Below are 14,290 nucleotides of genomic sequence, written 5' to 3' on the forward strand. Positions count from 1 at the left end.
GAACTTTAGTAACGCAACCTTCTAGTTGCCTTAGACTATCATCAGCCATTCTAAGAAGGGTGGAGCTATCTTTTTGGATGCCTAGACCCAGCCTCTCCATCAACTCTAAACTCATGATATTGACGGAGGACCCACTGTCTACGATGGCATACTCTACTAATATTCCATCCACTTATGCTGGAACCCTAGGGCAATTCTTTTCAGCATGGTCATACCAATCTTTCCCTACTCGTGCTATGCCCAAAGGTTCTACAATATATCCAATACGCAGGATCTTCTTGAATTCCTTGTGTACTCCTCGAGATAATTTAATCAATTGTAAGAGGTTTACATCTGGTTTGACTTCGCAGAGAGAACTTGCTAAATCAAAATCATGATAGGTAGCCAAATCTCTCTTTTCTCAACATACCATTCTTTCTTTTGGTCTCAGGACTGGCTTTGGTACTTCTTTTTTAACTCTTGCATTCTTTCTTGGCACTTCCTCATTCTTTTTAGGATCAGTTTTTTTGTCAACCGGCATTAGGGGTCCACCTTCCACTCCAGGATTCAGGACTTGCGTCTCCTTATCCCCTTGCTTAGGGTTTCCCTCAACCGGTTTTGCATTATCTCTATCACCCTCTTTAGCCTTTTGGCCTCTTGTCACGGCTCGTAGGTTAGAGGTTTCAGCATCATTGACGCATACAGCCTCGATAAGGCTGACTCCATTGCCTTGTGGCAACTCCTCTACAGTGGTCTTTCCCCTTTGTAGTATTTGTCTTGGTCCATCATTTTGCTGGAGGTTATTACCTTACGCTCTATGATTAACTGGACCTAGCTGTTTACTCCCTTGTTGGAGGGGACTAATCTTACTCCAACAGGTAGAGGCTAAATGGCCCGACTTCCCACAAATATCACATTTAACATTTGGACAGTTTCTAGGGAAATGTTTTCCGCCACACCACTTATAGCTGAATCTTGAGGGACCACCCTCTTTAGGGCGTCGACTCCCTATCAGATTCTGCTGCTTCTTTAGGAAATTGACGTCAACAGCTATTTGCCGATATTGTTCAGAAATCATGTTAGTATAGTGCTTCATCATATTCTTAACTTCGCCAAGGACATTAGAGGCACTCAACTCATAGCCTTGATTGTCTATCCGTCGTTCCATTGGCCTAACAATTTGATTGGATATTGGTTGTTGACTCACAGGAACAACATTAGGGTTCGAAACTTGGCCCCCCACATTTGGTGGAGCCAACTGACTATCCATAGGCCACACTGGGAGGAGCTGGCAGCAAATGTACATTTTGAACCATGCTTTCTCTCCCATTAGGGTTATTCATAGGCATCCCTTGACTTCCATTTATCAATGGTAAATTTCCCCTAGGTACTAGACCCACATTAAGATTTATTTGAGAGGAGTAGGCCGTTTGTAATCGTGACTCTACTCCTTCTGCCCGCGTAATGGCGGTGTCTATATCAGCCAAAGCCACACTACGCAATTGTACCTGAATATTGAAATCCAATCCATGCAAGAAGTATTGCAATTGGTCAGCCAGCAGAATAGGGATGTAAGTTTGTAACTTACGAAACACTTCCTTAAGCTTCTTGGCATAGGCTTTCACATTCTCATGGAGGTCTTGGCGTGTTACATTCAACACACGCAACCAGTATTGGCTACCTCTTTCAAGGGCATATTCTCCTCGAAAAGCTGCATAAAATTGATCAATTGTAGTTATGGTTCCAGTCTCTATGCTATGATACCATAGTGCAGCCCTTCCTTTTAATGTCATGTTAAAGAACACCATAAGATGTCTCTCATTTTGGATACGGTAATTAAACATTAGTCTTTGGAATTCATGAATGTGAAACTCTGCATCTTCTTCAGCTAACCCATTAAAAATGGGCAAAGGAACTCTTAAAGAAGCTGGCAAATCCGGCGTCCCTGCAGGAATTGCAATGGGTTGTGCCATGACGACAATCGGATTTACAATAGGAGTTTGAACTGATAGAATCACACCCTCACTTGAAGTGGATTGACTTGGTCGAAGAGAGGAAGAACTTATGCTTCCTCCTGCACCTAAAGGACTATGTGCAGCAGTTGGGTTACTAAGACCACTGCCTCTTATGCGTATCGGACTACTACTTTGAGGAGAATAGCGACTTACGATCTCCAACCGCCGTCTAGCCCTCTCAGCACATTCGGATTTTTGTATTTCGGCCTGACGGTCCTTGTCAGAGGACATAAACCAACTTTTTGGTCCCTAAAAACCCTAGATTTGAGAACCACCACTTATTGGCAGCTCCTGGCACATACACCACTGATGGGACCTCAAATGGGCCGGCACTAGATATGGCACTAGCCAGACCTCATTCTCATAACAGACAAACACACTCTCACGGCCTTGCGGACCAGGAGCATCCATCTACTGCTAAAGGACAAACTGCCCTAAAGCCTAATCTATGCGTTTATAGTTTTATAGTTTTGTAGTCCAACGTTTCCCTTTCCATAAAATCCACAGAGGGAGAACCCATACACTTTGGCAATAAATACCATGATAGTCACATACATGGGAGGCAACCTCTCGGCAGAAACACTACAGCCCCACTGCAACTCTCCTACATCGCAGGGATTAACCCCTTGATGAGCTGCTCAACATATAGAACAAATGAACAAACTCCACTCTTCATTTCGAAAGTAATCCAGGAGATGATAACATGTGTCCTCACTAAACGATACCCCAAGAAAGAACGTCTATCCTACAGCTTAGGATGCCTTTCCACACTCAAGCGTGGGTCATCATAATCGAAAACAGGTGCTATGCATCCAGTTTTTCTTATTCTGACACCATGGTTTACATGCACATGCAAAGTGAATGATCCTAAAGTGCTCAAACATAATTTTCAAATAAAAAATGTGTTGTGCACAACCAGGTTTCCAAATGCTTATTCACAACCCATTGCGACGATGTAAAGATAGCACCGAGATATCACTGGTGCTACTATCCTCTTAATTAAAAATACCACGAAATCTATGCCATGATATGAATCAGAAAATTAGCAACAATCAACACGCAAATCACACCATTCAAACCTCCCAACCCCCTACATTTAGGTATTGCTTTCATTGCATAGGTGTAGAGGTTTATTTTGTCATGTTTTGATATATAGAAAGCGATAAATCACAAACTTTTACAAGGAGATAGGGCAAACTGAGGCTAAACCTCATGCTTTGCCACTACCACACATCCACAAATAATCATTATATTTTTTCTTATTTTTCCAAGACATATTTCTATTTTTCCCTTTATTTTTCTCATTTTCTTGATTTATTTGGCAATAAAATCTGCTATTTTCTGGTTTTTCTTGTTCCAATCACTTTAGCATACTAACATTCAACTTACCTCCCATATTCCCTCCATGGGAACACCTTTTACCCACCCGAAACAGAAAAACTACCATTTTGCCACTTAAAAACCGCATTTTGGGATTACGGGAATTAAATAAAGCATATAAATAATCGCAAAACCAATATTTTCTGATAAACATCAATTAATCATGATGCAGATAGGACAAAAACAAATTTTCATTCAATAGAATACAATGATCATCATAAACTATAAAAAATCCTTCATTTTCTTCATAAAAATGGTCATATCGTGTTTTTATGTAACCCGAGACGCCTTGAATGAATGCATAACCAGGAGACCGAGCCTCCTCCATTGCTCTCAATCCAATGCCGCACTTCAATCTTTAGCATCTCCATCAATCTCCATTACCATTTCTTCCATTCTCCTTCCTAGATTCTTCCTTCAAGATGGTACACATGAACAGCCCATAGAGAAGAGAGAGAGGGAGGAGAGAGAAAGACTAGAATCTATTCTCTTCATCCACATAGCCGTTCCTCGCGCGAAGGGCAGCGATAGCATCAGCCAAGAGGGAGAAGATCAGCCCCAATGTCGGTCAGATGGGTTCTTCACAGCCCCCAATCATGAGGGGAGAGAATGATGGCGCAAAAAATGGCCGCCATGTGTACATGCTTTCTCCATCTCTCTCCACGATTTTTTGATCAAAAATTTGAAGAGGGGGTTAAAATTCCAAAGGGCACCCCCCCCTTTGGTCCATGTTGTGGCCACCCTTTCAAATCTTGGCCAATTTGTGGCCTTTTCCTCGTCCTGACTCCGTTTCAAGCTCTGAAAAATCCTAGGCATCCGGCTTGACATCCCGCACTGACTGGTAACTCCTGACAACCCGCATTGCACTTGAAAAAATTATCAAAAATTCACAAGTGTCGCTCGGGCGCCTTTTAAAAGTCGCCTTTCACTTGGTGCTTAAAATCATTCTAGCTGCAACCGCCGCCTTCGATATTAAATATTTTTTCCCTAAATTCTCGATTTTTTGGCAAATTTTAGGCACATCCCGGGCAAAAATCCGCTCTCACTGAGTTGAAGGAGCGTGCTTTTGTGTGACGGAATGCAAAGGGAAGGAAAAATTAGCTGGCTATTTTTGAAAAAGCAGGAGAGAACGGCGTGTGGTAGCTGAAAAAAAACATCAAAAGAAAAAGTGTGGTGTATCTAACACGAGGGGAAGGATGAATGTCAAGGAGTAAGAATGCAGAGTTCGGATGCTCTATGTTCCAGGACTACATGGTGTGGGTGTGCGTGTGTTTTCACTGTGTGTAAGCTCAGCTATGGCGATGCCTTGTCGCCTGTTGTAATCTTCTCTGTGTTAGCTGGATTATTGAGAGGCATAGTCAATTTTATCTCTTCACATCGTACTGGTATATTGTATTAGCTGGACTAATGGCTACTCCTTGTACTCATCTATCTTACTCATTAATTGAGTAAGTCTTTTGGTGTTTCGCCTTCATTATTGTCTTCAATTGTATTGTGTGTGTGTGCATCTGGTTAGCAGTTGGTGTGCTCTAGGTCTGCTGGCATAGCCAAGGGCTATATCCAAGGTTGACTTACCCAGGAATACTGTAACGTCCGAGAATTTGAGTGCTTGATAGTTGTCCCATGAAACTTATACAGAGTTGTATAGAAAAGAAAGACCTGCTTATAGTTTGCTAGAAGCACTTTATGTACTTTGGCATATTCAACAGCAAAATGTCTTCACGTGGATTCCATTTTCAACTCATGTGCAACTTGGACGAAAGGAGTAAGCTTTGCGATTGTATTGGCAAATGTATGAGTCTTGTGTGAAAGCAGACAAATATCTGTTTGTGACTGTCCTTAAAGTATGCTCCAACATAGCAGCCTTATCCCATGGGATGTTTATTCATAATCATATTCTTGAAAGAATCTTGGAGTTGGATCTTTTCGTTGGAGGTGCTCTTGTTGACATGTATGCTAGATATGGGAGCCTAGAGAACATAATAGGTTGTCCTGCATAGCATGATCTCGCTTTATTGATATTCTATCTTGGAATTTCTCAAGAACCTCTGTGGTCGCAACTTTGCTTTCGAAAACCCTTTGACCTCTTTCATGAACCCGACGTGAAAGCGTCGCATTTAAATTTCAGGATGGGAGATATTTCAGCATCAGTTTCAATCTCTTCTACGATTCCTACTTTGTCCTCTACTTCAGCTTCATCATCAAGTTCTGCTTCAAGTACTTCTATGGATGATTTAAAGCAGATTTTGCAGAATATGTCTATGTATATGCAGCTTCAAAACCAGCAAACACAATTGTATATGCAGCAGCAGCAACAGTTACATCAACAACAGTTGTCTCAACAAAGGCAACTATATTCGGAGCAAGAGAATGCAATCAACGCAACTAAGGCGATCAGAGCAGTTGAGAATGAAAAGAAGTTGTTTGATGGTCGTAATGTATCGGCTTATTTGAAGACATATGACATTAAGATGGGATTTTTTGGAGTACCGATAGGACTTATGAGTAAATATTTCCTTCGCCTTGTCACACCTGCCTTGAGGGTAAAAGTGACTGGTCTTTTTCTTCAAAATTCGCATTGGCAAGATTTTAAGAAGGCCCTGAAAGAGGAGTACTTTCTTGAGGACTTTGGGATGGCTACACGGCGGTCATTCCGAGAGTGGGTCTACATGCCAAACAAAGGTTCAAGATGCAAGGAGGAATAATTTGGTATTTTGGGGACAAGATGGCAAGATCTGGTTGACTGAAACAGGAGCTCCACTTGCTACCAATTTTGGAAAAGGTGGAATGAAGAAATTAGTAGATGATATGGTTGCGCGTACTTCTTATGTGGTAGCTAGAGGAGATGCTTCTGCATATGGAGTCCAGATTGAGAAAGGTTTAGAGAGTCAGTCAGCATTATGGACCTATGCTATGGAGACGGCAAACAAAGGGAAAATTCAGCAAACTGTTTTGACTAGCGCAGGGTCTAGCATCAGATCTGAGACAGGTTGGGATTCGCCTGTTCATAGGTACACTATTTATGCCTACTTGGCTAAGTCTCAGGGAGCAGATATACTTGTTGAGGAGAAGCGTAAGAGAGAGAATCCAAATGCAGCTAAAAAGACTAGAGAGGGTGAGCTTGTTACTCCACCTACTGCAGGGCCGTCTTTGAGACTAGAGCTAGAATGACAAATGGAAGATGCTCAAAACAAAGAAAAGAGGCAAGAGCCTAGATAGAGAAAGCAGCCAGGGTTCAGATTGATGTCCAATATTGAGACATCTACGGACATGAAGAAAATCTTTAATGACAAGATACTTGGTAGTGAGGTGACTTTTACTATTTCTAAGGTTTTGGGCATCTCAAAAAGAGCGTTTCAAGATCAGTTCCAAGAAGTCCTGAAGAGAAAAAGACATACATTGCCTACTACTAATACATAGGGATTTTTCATTGGGGAGTTGGATGAGGATGAGGATGAGTTTATGGTTGAGAATGCTTCTATTTTTCCGCTGACAGAGAAGAGGGTTCAGCCTATGCATTATGTTGAAATTGGAGCCTATCTTGGTACCGCATAGTCATTTTTCGCGGAGTCATTGGGCTAGGGCAACTACAGAAACAATGGTAAAAATTTGATGGGACCTAGAACGGGCCGGCACTAGCTCGTGCACTAGCCGGACCTCTATCTCATGCACTCAACAACCCCACGGCCTCGCGGCCAGGAGCGTTGATGACACATATATTGCCTTCCCAAACATCTTGCGTTTGTATCACGTCATTTGTAGTCCACTTTTCTCTCACCCACTACTCCTCAAAGGGAGTCCCTTACACATTGCCTAATGGCATGAAGCACAGACATAGGGGGTCCTCCAACGGCTGAGTGCCGCCACCCCTGTGCGACTCTCCTACACCTTGGGGATTGGCCCCTCGGTGCGTCGCTCAACATATAAACATTTCGTACAAAATTCACTCAAGGTACCAATTGATCATATATAGGAATGTACCATTGTCCTTACTTCTCTTTCCCCTAGATCCCATGACTAGCCTATGGCTTAGCGTGTCCTCTCTCTCACTCAACGTGGGTCAAGGTCCTAATGAAAGCAATTGCTGTGCATCCAGGATTTCTGATACCTTTAAATATTTCCATGATTTATGCATATTGTGGATCCTAAGTGCTCAAACCATTATAAAATCATTATTTTGCACATGTGAAAAACATCCTTTTAATGGTTTTCACCTACCGTTCTTATGCAGCGTTGCTGCACCTAGCACCGAGGAAACCCTTGTGCTACTAGGCCCTTATTTTATAATTACTTACCGATCTATATGGTATGCAAACAAAAACCAGCAAGCTTTTCATCGGTTCACTCAGCATTTAGACACATTTTAACCACTCTAACCTCCCATCGATCAAATGTTGCATTGTTGCATAGATTTATAAGGCATTTTGCCATCATTTTATGTGTAAAAAGCGGAAAAAGACACACTAGAACAAGAAGGTGGGGCTGAACTGAGGCAAATCCTCATGCTTCAGTCCCCACAAACATTCACGAACATTGTTCTTATTTTTCATTAATTTTCCGCATCCAAAATGCATTTTTCCCCTATTTTTAGTGGTTTTTCTCTATTTTCCTTGTATTTTCCCTTATTTTTAGCATTATTTAATTCCTAAAAATTCAAAATAGGTTATGGGCTGTGGCCCTTAGTTCCTTCTTGTAACAAAAAATGAAAATTGGCTTTCATAGAAGAACTCTATGTTGGAGATTGGTTGCAGATTGGCAAGTACCTTAGTACACTAAGCAAAAGAGATGAATGGACAGATGATGAGTTCAAGAAGATCAAAAGGAAAGCCTATGGTTATTTTCTCAAGGACGGATTTCTTTGGAAGCATCCGAAGAAAAGAGGCGAATTACCTTTGCGAGTTGTCTGCAATAGAGAGACACAATTACAGGTGATGAGGGAGTTTCATGAGAGTCCTTGGGCTGGTCATAGAGGAGTGTGGGCTACTTATGAGAAAATCAAGGAGAAATATTGGTGGAAAGGCATGTATAGAGATGTTTCTCACTTTGTTGAGACTTGCAGAGACTGCCAGATGTATTCGGTAGTGCGTCATCGAGATGAGCTTCATCCGACCTATCCACTATGCATTCACTATAAGTGGGTAGTTGATTTGGTTACTATGCCTATGGGTCTATGGCAGATGAGATACATTATTTTGGCGAGAGAGGATCTTACCAATCATGTAGAGGGCAGATCTTTGAGGACGAAGACCGCTAGTACAGTGTGTAAGTTCTTATTGGAGGAAATTTTCTGCAGGTATGGTTGTGTAGGTAAGATCACTGCGGATCGTGGTGAATTGGATGCAGATGAAGCTAGGGAGTTTTTCTCTCAGCTAGGAATCAAGTTGGCTCTAACTACAGCATATAATCCAGAGGGAAATGGGAAGAGTGAGAGAGGGCATCCGCCGATAGTGAAAGCATTAGCCAAAGCATGCAGAGGACGGATTGGAGAATGGCCGAGACTTCTACCATTTGCTTTGTGGGCTGATCGTACGACTCATAGTGTTACCACAGGATATATGCCTGCAGAGTTGATATATGGTCAGAAACCTATTATGTCGACTGAGACTTGTGCTTTGACTTGGTCAGTTTTACCTTGGCAGGAGGATTTGACGAGAGAGGAGCTCTTAGCTCTTCGGATTCGACAGTTGGAGAGGAGACTAGAGGATATTCAACTAGCTATTGACAGGTTGAAGGTTGCTAGACTAAGAAATAAGGACAAGTTTGACAGCATGCATCGCTTGCGGCCTAGAGCAATAGAAGAGGGAGATTGGGTATTGGTCTTTGATAGCAGCCTTGAAAATCAGCATACTGCACTTCGGAAGATGGTGAAAAGATGGTTTGGGCCGTATATAGTCAGACATGTTTTTGATAATGTAACACATGAGCTGACAGAATTGGATGGGACAGTGCTTAGAGTGCCTATTGCTAGAAAAAGAATCAAGATTTTCAAGAAAAGAGATGATGAAGATTATGCATTGGAAGAATTTTCAAGAGAAGAGCAACGAGAAGAAACTCCAATGGAAGAGACAGATGATATGACAGATAATCTTGTTGATATACCGGAAATGCATAATGAAGAGATTGATCTGTTTGTGGATCTTGATGATAACGATCATGGGTAGTTGGCCCATCTGGAGGATGTGCAAGATTAGAGGGGGTGGATGTCGTATTGCTGCGCATTCGAGGTGTGAAAACCACCCAAAAGTTGTGTGTATGATTTGATACTTTGTATATACTTAGTCCTTATGTTTGCTCTTTTATTTTATGTGGGTAATATAGTGAAGAGGGGTTTGAAGCAAGAGGAAGAAATAATTCGTGATGAGTTGACATACATGACTGCCCTTCAAGCCTGTGGTGCACTTATAGATGTAGAAGCTATTGTTTGGAAGGAACAATTGCCTTTACTTGGGTTTCTGGAAATTGGTCAGGCATGGCATCATGATGCTTGTATGAAGGGTTATACTTCAGATGTCTTTGTTGGTAATGGCCTTGTGAGTATGTATGGAGCACATGGGACCATACAAGAAGCAGAGAGTATGTTTATTGGCTTACCGTTTTGAAATGTCGTATCATGGAGTGCAATGAGACTTTTGGACTTGACCTAAGAGAAGAATTGATGAAAGATGCAAATGCTCAGATGGATCACATGCAAATTTTCCTTCAAAAGAACAAGCTACATACCAATTATTAGATGGAGCTGGGAGCACACACAAATCATCCTGATCATATAATCATATACAATCTGAATGTATGTGTCATTATGTCACCTCCGGTTCATCGCTTTATTCTAGCAGTTTGCGGATTTGGATCGAGTTTCTGAACTGGGTAGATCTTCTATAGCCAGATATGATAGGTGTCATGTAGCAAGCTCAGATATACAATGTTTTGAGTGTCATATTATAGTCAGGCATATGATTTTGAAGAGGGTGCATGTTGGGAATTTTTATTAGTAGTTTGAAAAGAAAAGCAGTGGAATTCAGCCAAGACAGGATTGTGATATACTAACATCCAGGCAAAATGGTTGCATGTGGATGTTATGCTCTATCCAGAAATGGTTACAGCTTCAAAGATCTACCTACTTAGCACATATGCACACAGAAGCTTGTCGTACATATGGCAAATTGGATCTGGCTAAAAAAAATACCTGCTCTTATTATAGCATAAGCTGAAATTTGCCCGCTTTCCTGGGGAAAAAGGGGCTGCTTTTCAAGAAAAAGAAAGGAGCATCAATCCCTCTGCGACGGCTCAGAGAAAAAAAATCGCGGCCAATAACAATCAGGAGATTCATGGGAGGGGCTGCTTTTTCTGATTCTGGGAGGAAGAACCAATAGGGAATTCATCGGAGGAGCGAAATAAGTTCCAGCTGGGTGATAAATCAGAGTCCAGACCGAAGGGGACGAGATCGTTGTGTCGACAGGGATGATGCAACAGAAAGGAAGGAATTGACAACATGAAAGTTTACGACCAGGAAGAAAAAAAAAGCTGAAGATGGATTGAAGGCAGAAGACGATGATGAAGAGTGGAAGGAGAAGCCAAGAGAGACGATCACGGAATCATCAGAGGACGACAATGACAACGAAGGGAGGAATTGAAATCGAAGGACTCTGCAATTTTGACAACTTGGGGAGGAATTCTGAGAAGAGAAGAACAAGAAGGGAAGACCAGGAAAAGCAGAGAGAATTGTAGTGGATGAGGGGAACAACTATCAGAAGAGCTCTGAAGGTGATGATTAAAGGGATCATAATGAAGAAGATGAAGCGATGATCAAAGTAGAAGACCATTCAGCTTACTGTTATGCAGATGACAGTGATGGAACGATTCTAAAGAAGGAAGAGGCTACAACGATGAAGCATTGTCTATTGAGAAAGGAATGGGAATGGCTTTAGTTTATTCGCGACTCATTGCATCAGAAGAGGCGAAAGACCTGCAGTGACCAAATCTTTTAGGCCTTTGCATATAGCCTCTTGAGCTATCTGAAGACACACAAGGAAATATAGAACTTGTAATAGGTCCAGCTACATCTGTTGCTATGATTGGGAGTCCCTCAGGGAGCAGTTCTTCCAGATAGTCGTAGTAGTGGCTGTTGTAGGCACAGTAGCTTTCCTCGGCATCACCATCATCGAGTGGCAAAAACGATAGTCCTTACCTTTCTATGAAAGCTTTTCAGATGATGATGCAGGCTCCTATTTTCCTTTCCCAGAAAATGGAAATGCTGAGAAGGAGAGCTAGAATGTCATCCTGGTTTTAAAAGGGAAAAGCATGCGTAAAGGATCCACAAACAGAAAGAGCTGTTTAGTTCAATACTGACTTTATCATGCAGCAAGTATGTTATGAGATGATATTACTCAACTTGTGGAGCAAGCTGGGCTGGAGAAAATTTTGAATATTGATTTGACCAGGTTTAGGCTTGCACTTGTGGAGGACAATTGGTTTGCACCATAGGAAGTGTGAGAATTTTGTTGAACTTGCGGTTCTCCATTCTCAAAGTTCATCATCTCTTTGAATCTTCCAAAGGAGATCTTTTGCAGGCAGCTAAAACAGTCTAGGCACAGATTCAAGGCTTCTTTGTGGTGATCTGCAGTCTCTTAACCTAATATCATGTCAAGAGGTTCTACTCAAGACAGTCTAAAGAAAGGTCTTAGGTGCCATCAAGGATTCCACAACTGTTGGACTTGCACAGATCAACAGTGATTACAAGGATCTGGATGTAGCAGTTGTTAAAGCCACTAATCATGTTGAATGCCCACCTAAGGAAAAGCATGTTCGAACCATATTCTTTGCTTTTGCTACTTTCCATATTCTATTCATCAGCTTGTAATCAGCCAAGTAGCACAATCTGTATTCCATGCCTTGCCTTGCAAATGAGGAAGTAGCACAGTCTGTAATTGCGTGCACTGGACAGATTTTTCAGGTGCAGCTCCCTGTATAGCTTCTACCAGTGCTACAAGCCACTTGATGGAGTGTACACATGTCAAAATTGACATGATACAGATATTAATAAGATCTTGTGAGATGTTGGACTATCTTTATTCTTTGTGAGCTTTGACCATAAGAAGAGGCCTTGAGGGCATATCAAAGGGACATGAAGGACTTCAGTTTTTGAACAGCCAGTTTAGAAATCGAATTTGTTTTTTTTAATGAAGCTGAAGCTGTTGATGTTGAACAAGATTGTATTCAAACGGGTGAAGTGCAGCTAGTATTGCATATATTCAGGTCTATTTGCCACATTCAAGAGACCAAAAGGCATGAACAAGTTGATTATAGGGCCATTATCCAAAACTGAGGTGACCTTCTTTCAAATTGAATCGTGAACTCGCTTGATTGATCTTCTATCCTGAAATTAGTTAAGGTCCTCTGTGGTCACGACTTTGCTTTCGAAAACCCTTCGACAGCGGGTGCTGAACCTGGCTGGAAGAAATCAAACAGACCATGAGAGAGCACTAGAAGGAGAGTGAGCTTCTCATGAAGCGGCTGCTCGATAACACGACTGCAGAGCAAAGTGCCACGGCTCTAGTGACATCGCTGCTCGCAGGGTTAGGAGCAAACCAAGGCTCAAAGAGCCAATCTAAAATCCCTATTGTTGCCAAGAAACTCGATAAGTACCAACCCCATGAGGATCCATAGAGCTTTGTTGAGCAATTCAAGCAAGTCTGCAAAGCCAACAGCCTCAACAACCTAACTCAATGCTCTCAAGCGTTTGGGCTTTGCTTGGGCGACAAGGGTAGGACGTGGTATATGAGCTTAGATACCGCAGAGCGAGCCAACTTTGATGACCTCAAGGATCTCTTCATTAAGAGATTTTCCGAGCCCGAATACTCTGATAATCTACTAGTACACTTGATGAACGTCAAGCAGAAAGAGAAGGAGGACATTCGCGATTACATGAACCATGTGCAGAGTCTCTTCAAGAGAATCCCTACTAGAGAGCGGCCGACTAAAAGAGCAGTATCAACTGTATTCATCAGCGGGATTTAGAAGGATGAACTATATAAGGCTTTGGCATGCAACTTGAGCTTGCAACGAGATGCGATAGCTAGGGTCTTTGAGGAAGCCATCCAAGTTTACGAATAGCTGAAGGAGCGGAGCTCCAGAAGTGCCAACCTAGAAGAGACCAACTCGCAAAACTCAGAGAGAGCGCCAGCCTCGAGTGAGCGATCAGCCCCATCATCCCAAGATAAGGGAAAAACCACTGAGACGAACCAAGACTTGGCTGACGTTAAGATGGAACTAGCCAAGTTGCAAGACATGTTGAGACGACCAACGCGCCCACATGTCCAATGCATGTACTGTGGTAGAAACCACTTGCCAGCCGAGTGTCGTTGCCCATTGTAGATTGCCAAGAAGACTTCCATACTCACAACCATAGGGCCAGTCTTACCTAGCGAACAGGTCGCAGCCATTTTTCAGAAGGGGAGCCCCATTGGCCCTCCCTGTGCCTAACGACATTAAGTCGGTTGTTCCTAGGATAGAAATAAATCCTACAGGCATTCCTAGACCGCCTGGTCCTTACGTAACCCATCCACTGAGTGACGCTCCTGTCCACTATGTGGAAGAACCAAACAAGGAAGAAGCTTACATATGCCCTTATGTCTCGCATGACGATGAGGGAAATGTTGTCCTCATGGATTATCGCCTCGTACCGGTGATGGCGTTAGGAAGAGGATGAGGAAAAGGCCTAGGAGGGCAGATGCAGGATCCAATCACCTATTGGACTTGTGCTCACCCAGGTCATGTCTCATCACGCTGCCCTGAAAGGGAGCAGCAAAACAGAGACAAGGCTGACCAAAGGTGTACTGAGTGCGGAATCACCCATCTCTTCGTCGATTTCCCAAAGCGAAAGCCGTCTTCTAGCTCAGCGAACGTGCTATCTGTCCCAT

The sequence above is a fragment of the Lygodium microphyllum genome, chromosome 18, assembly GCF_053477565.2.
Source record: "Lygodium microphyllum isolate KBCC chromosome 18, Lygodium_microphyllum_v1.1.10, whole genome shotgun sequence".
NCBI classification, from domain to species: Eukaryota; Viridiplantae; Streptophyta; class Polypodiopsida; order Schizaeales; family Lygodiaceae; genus Lygodium; species Lygodium microphyllum.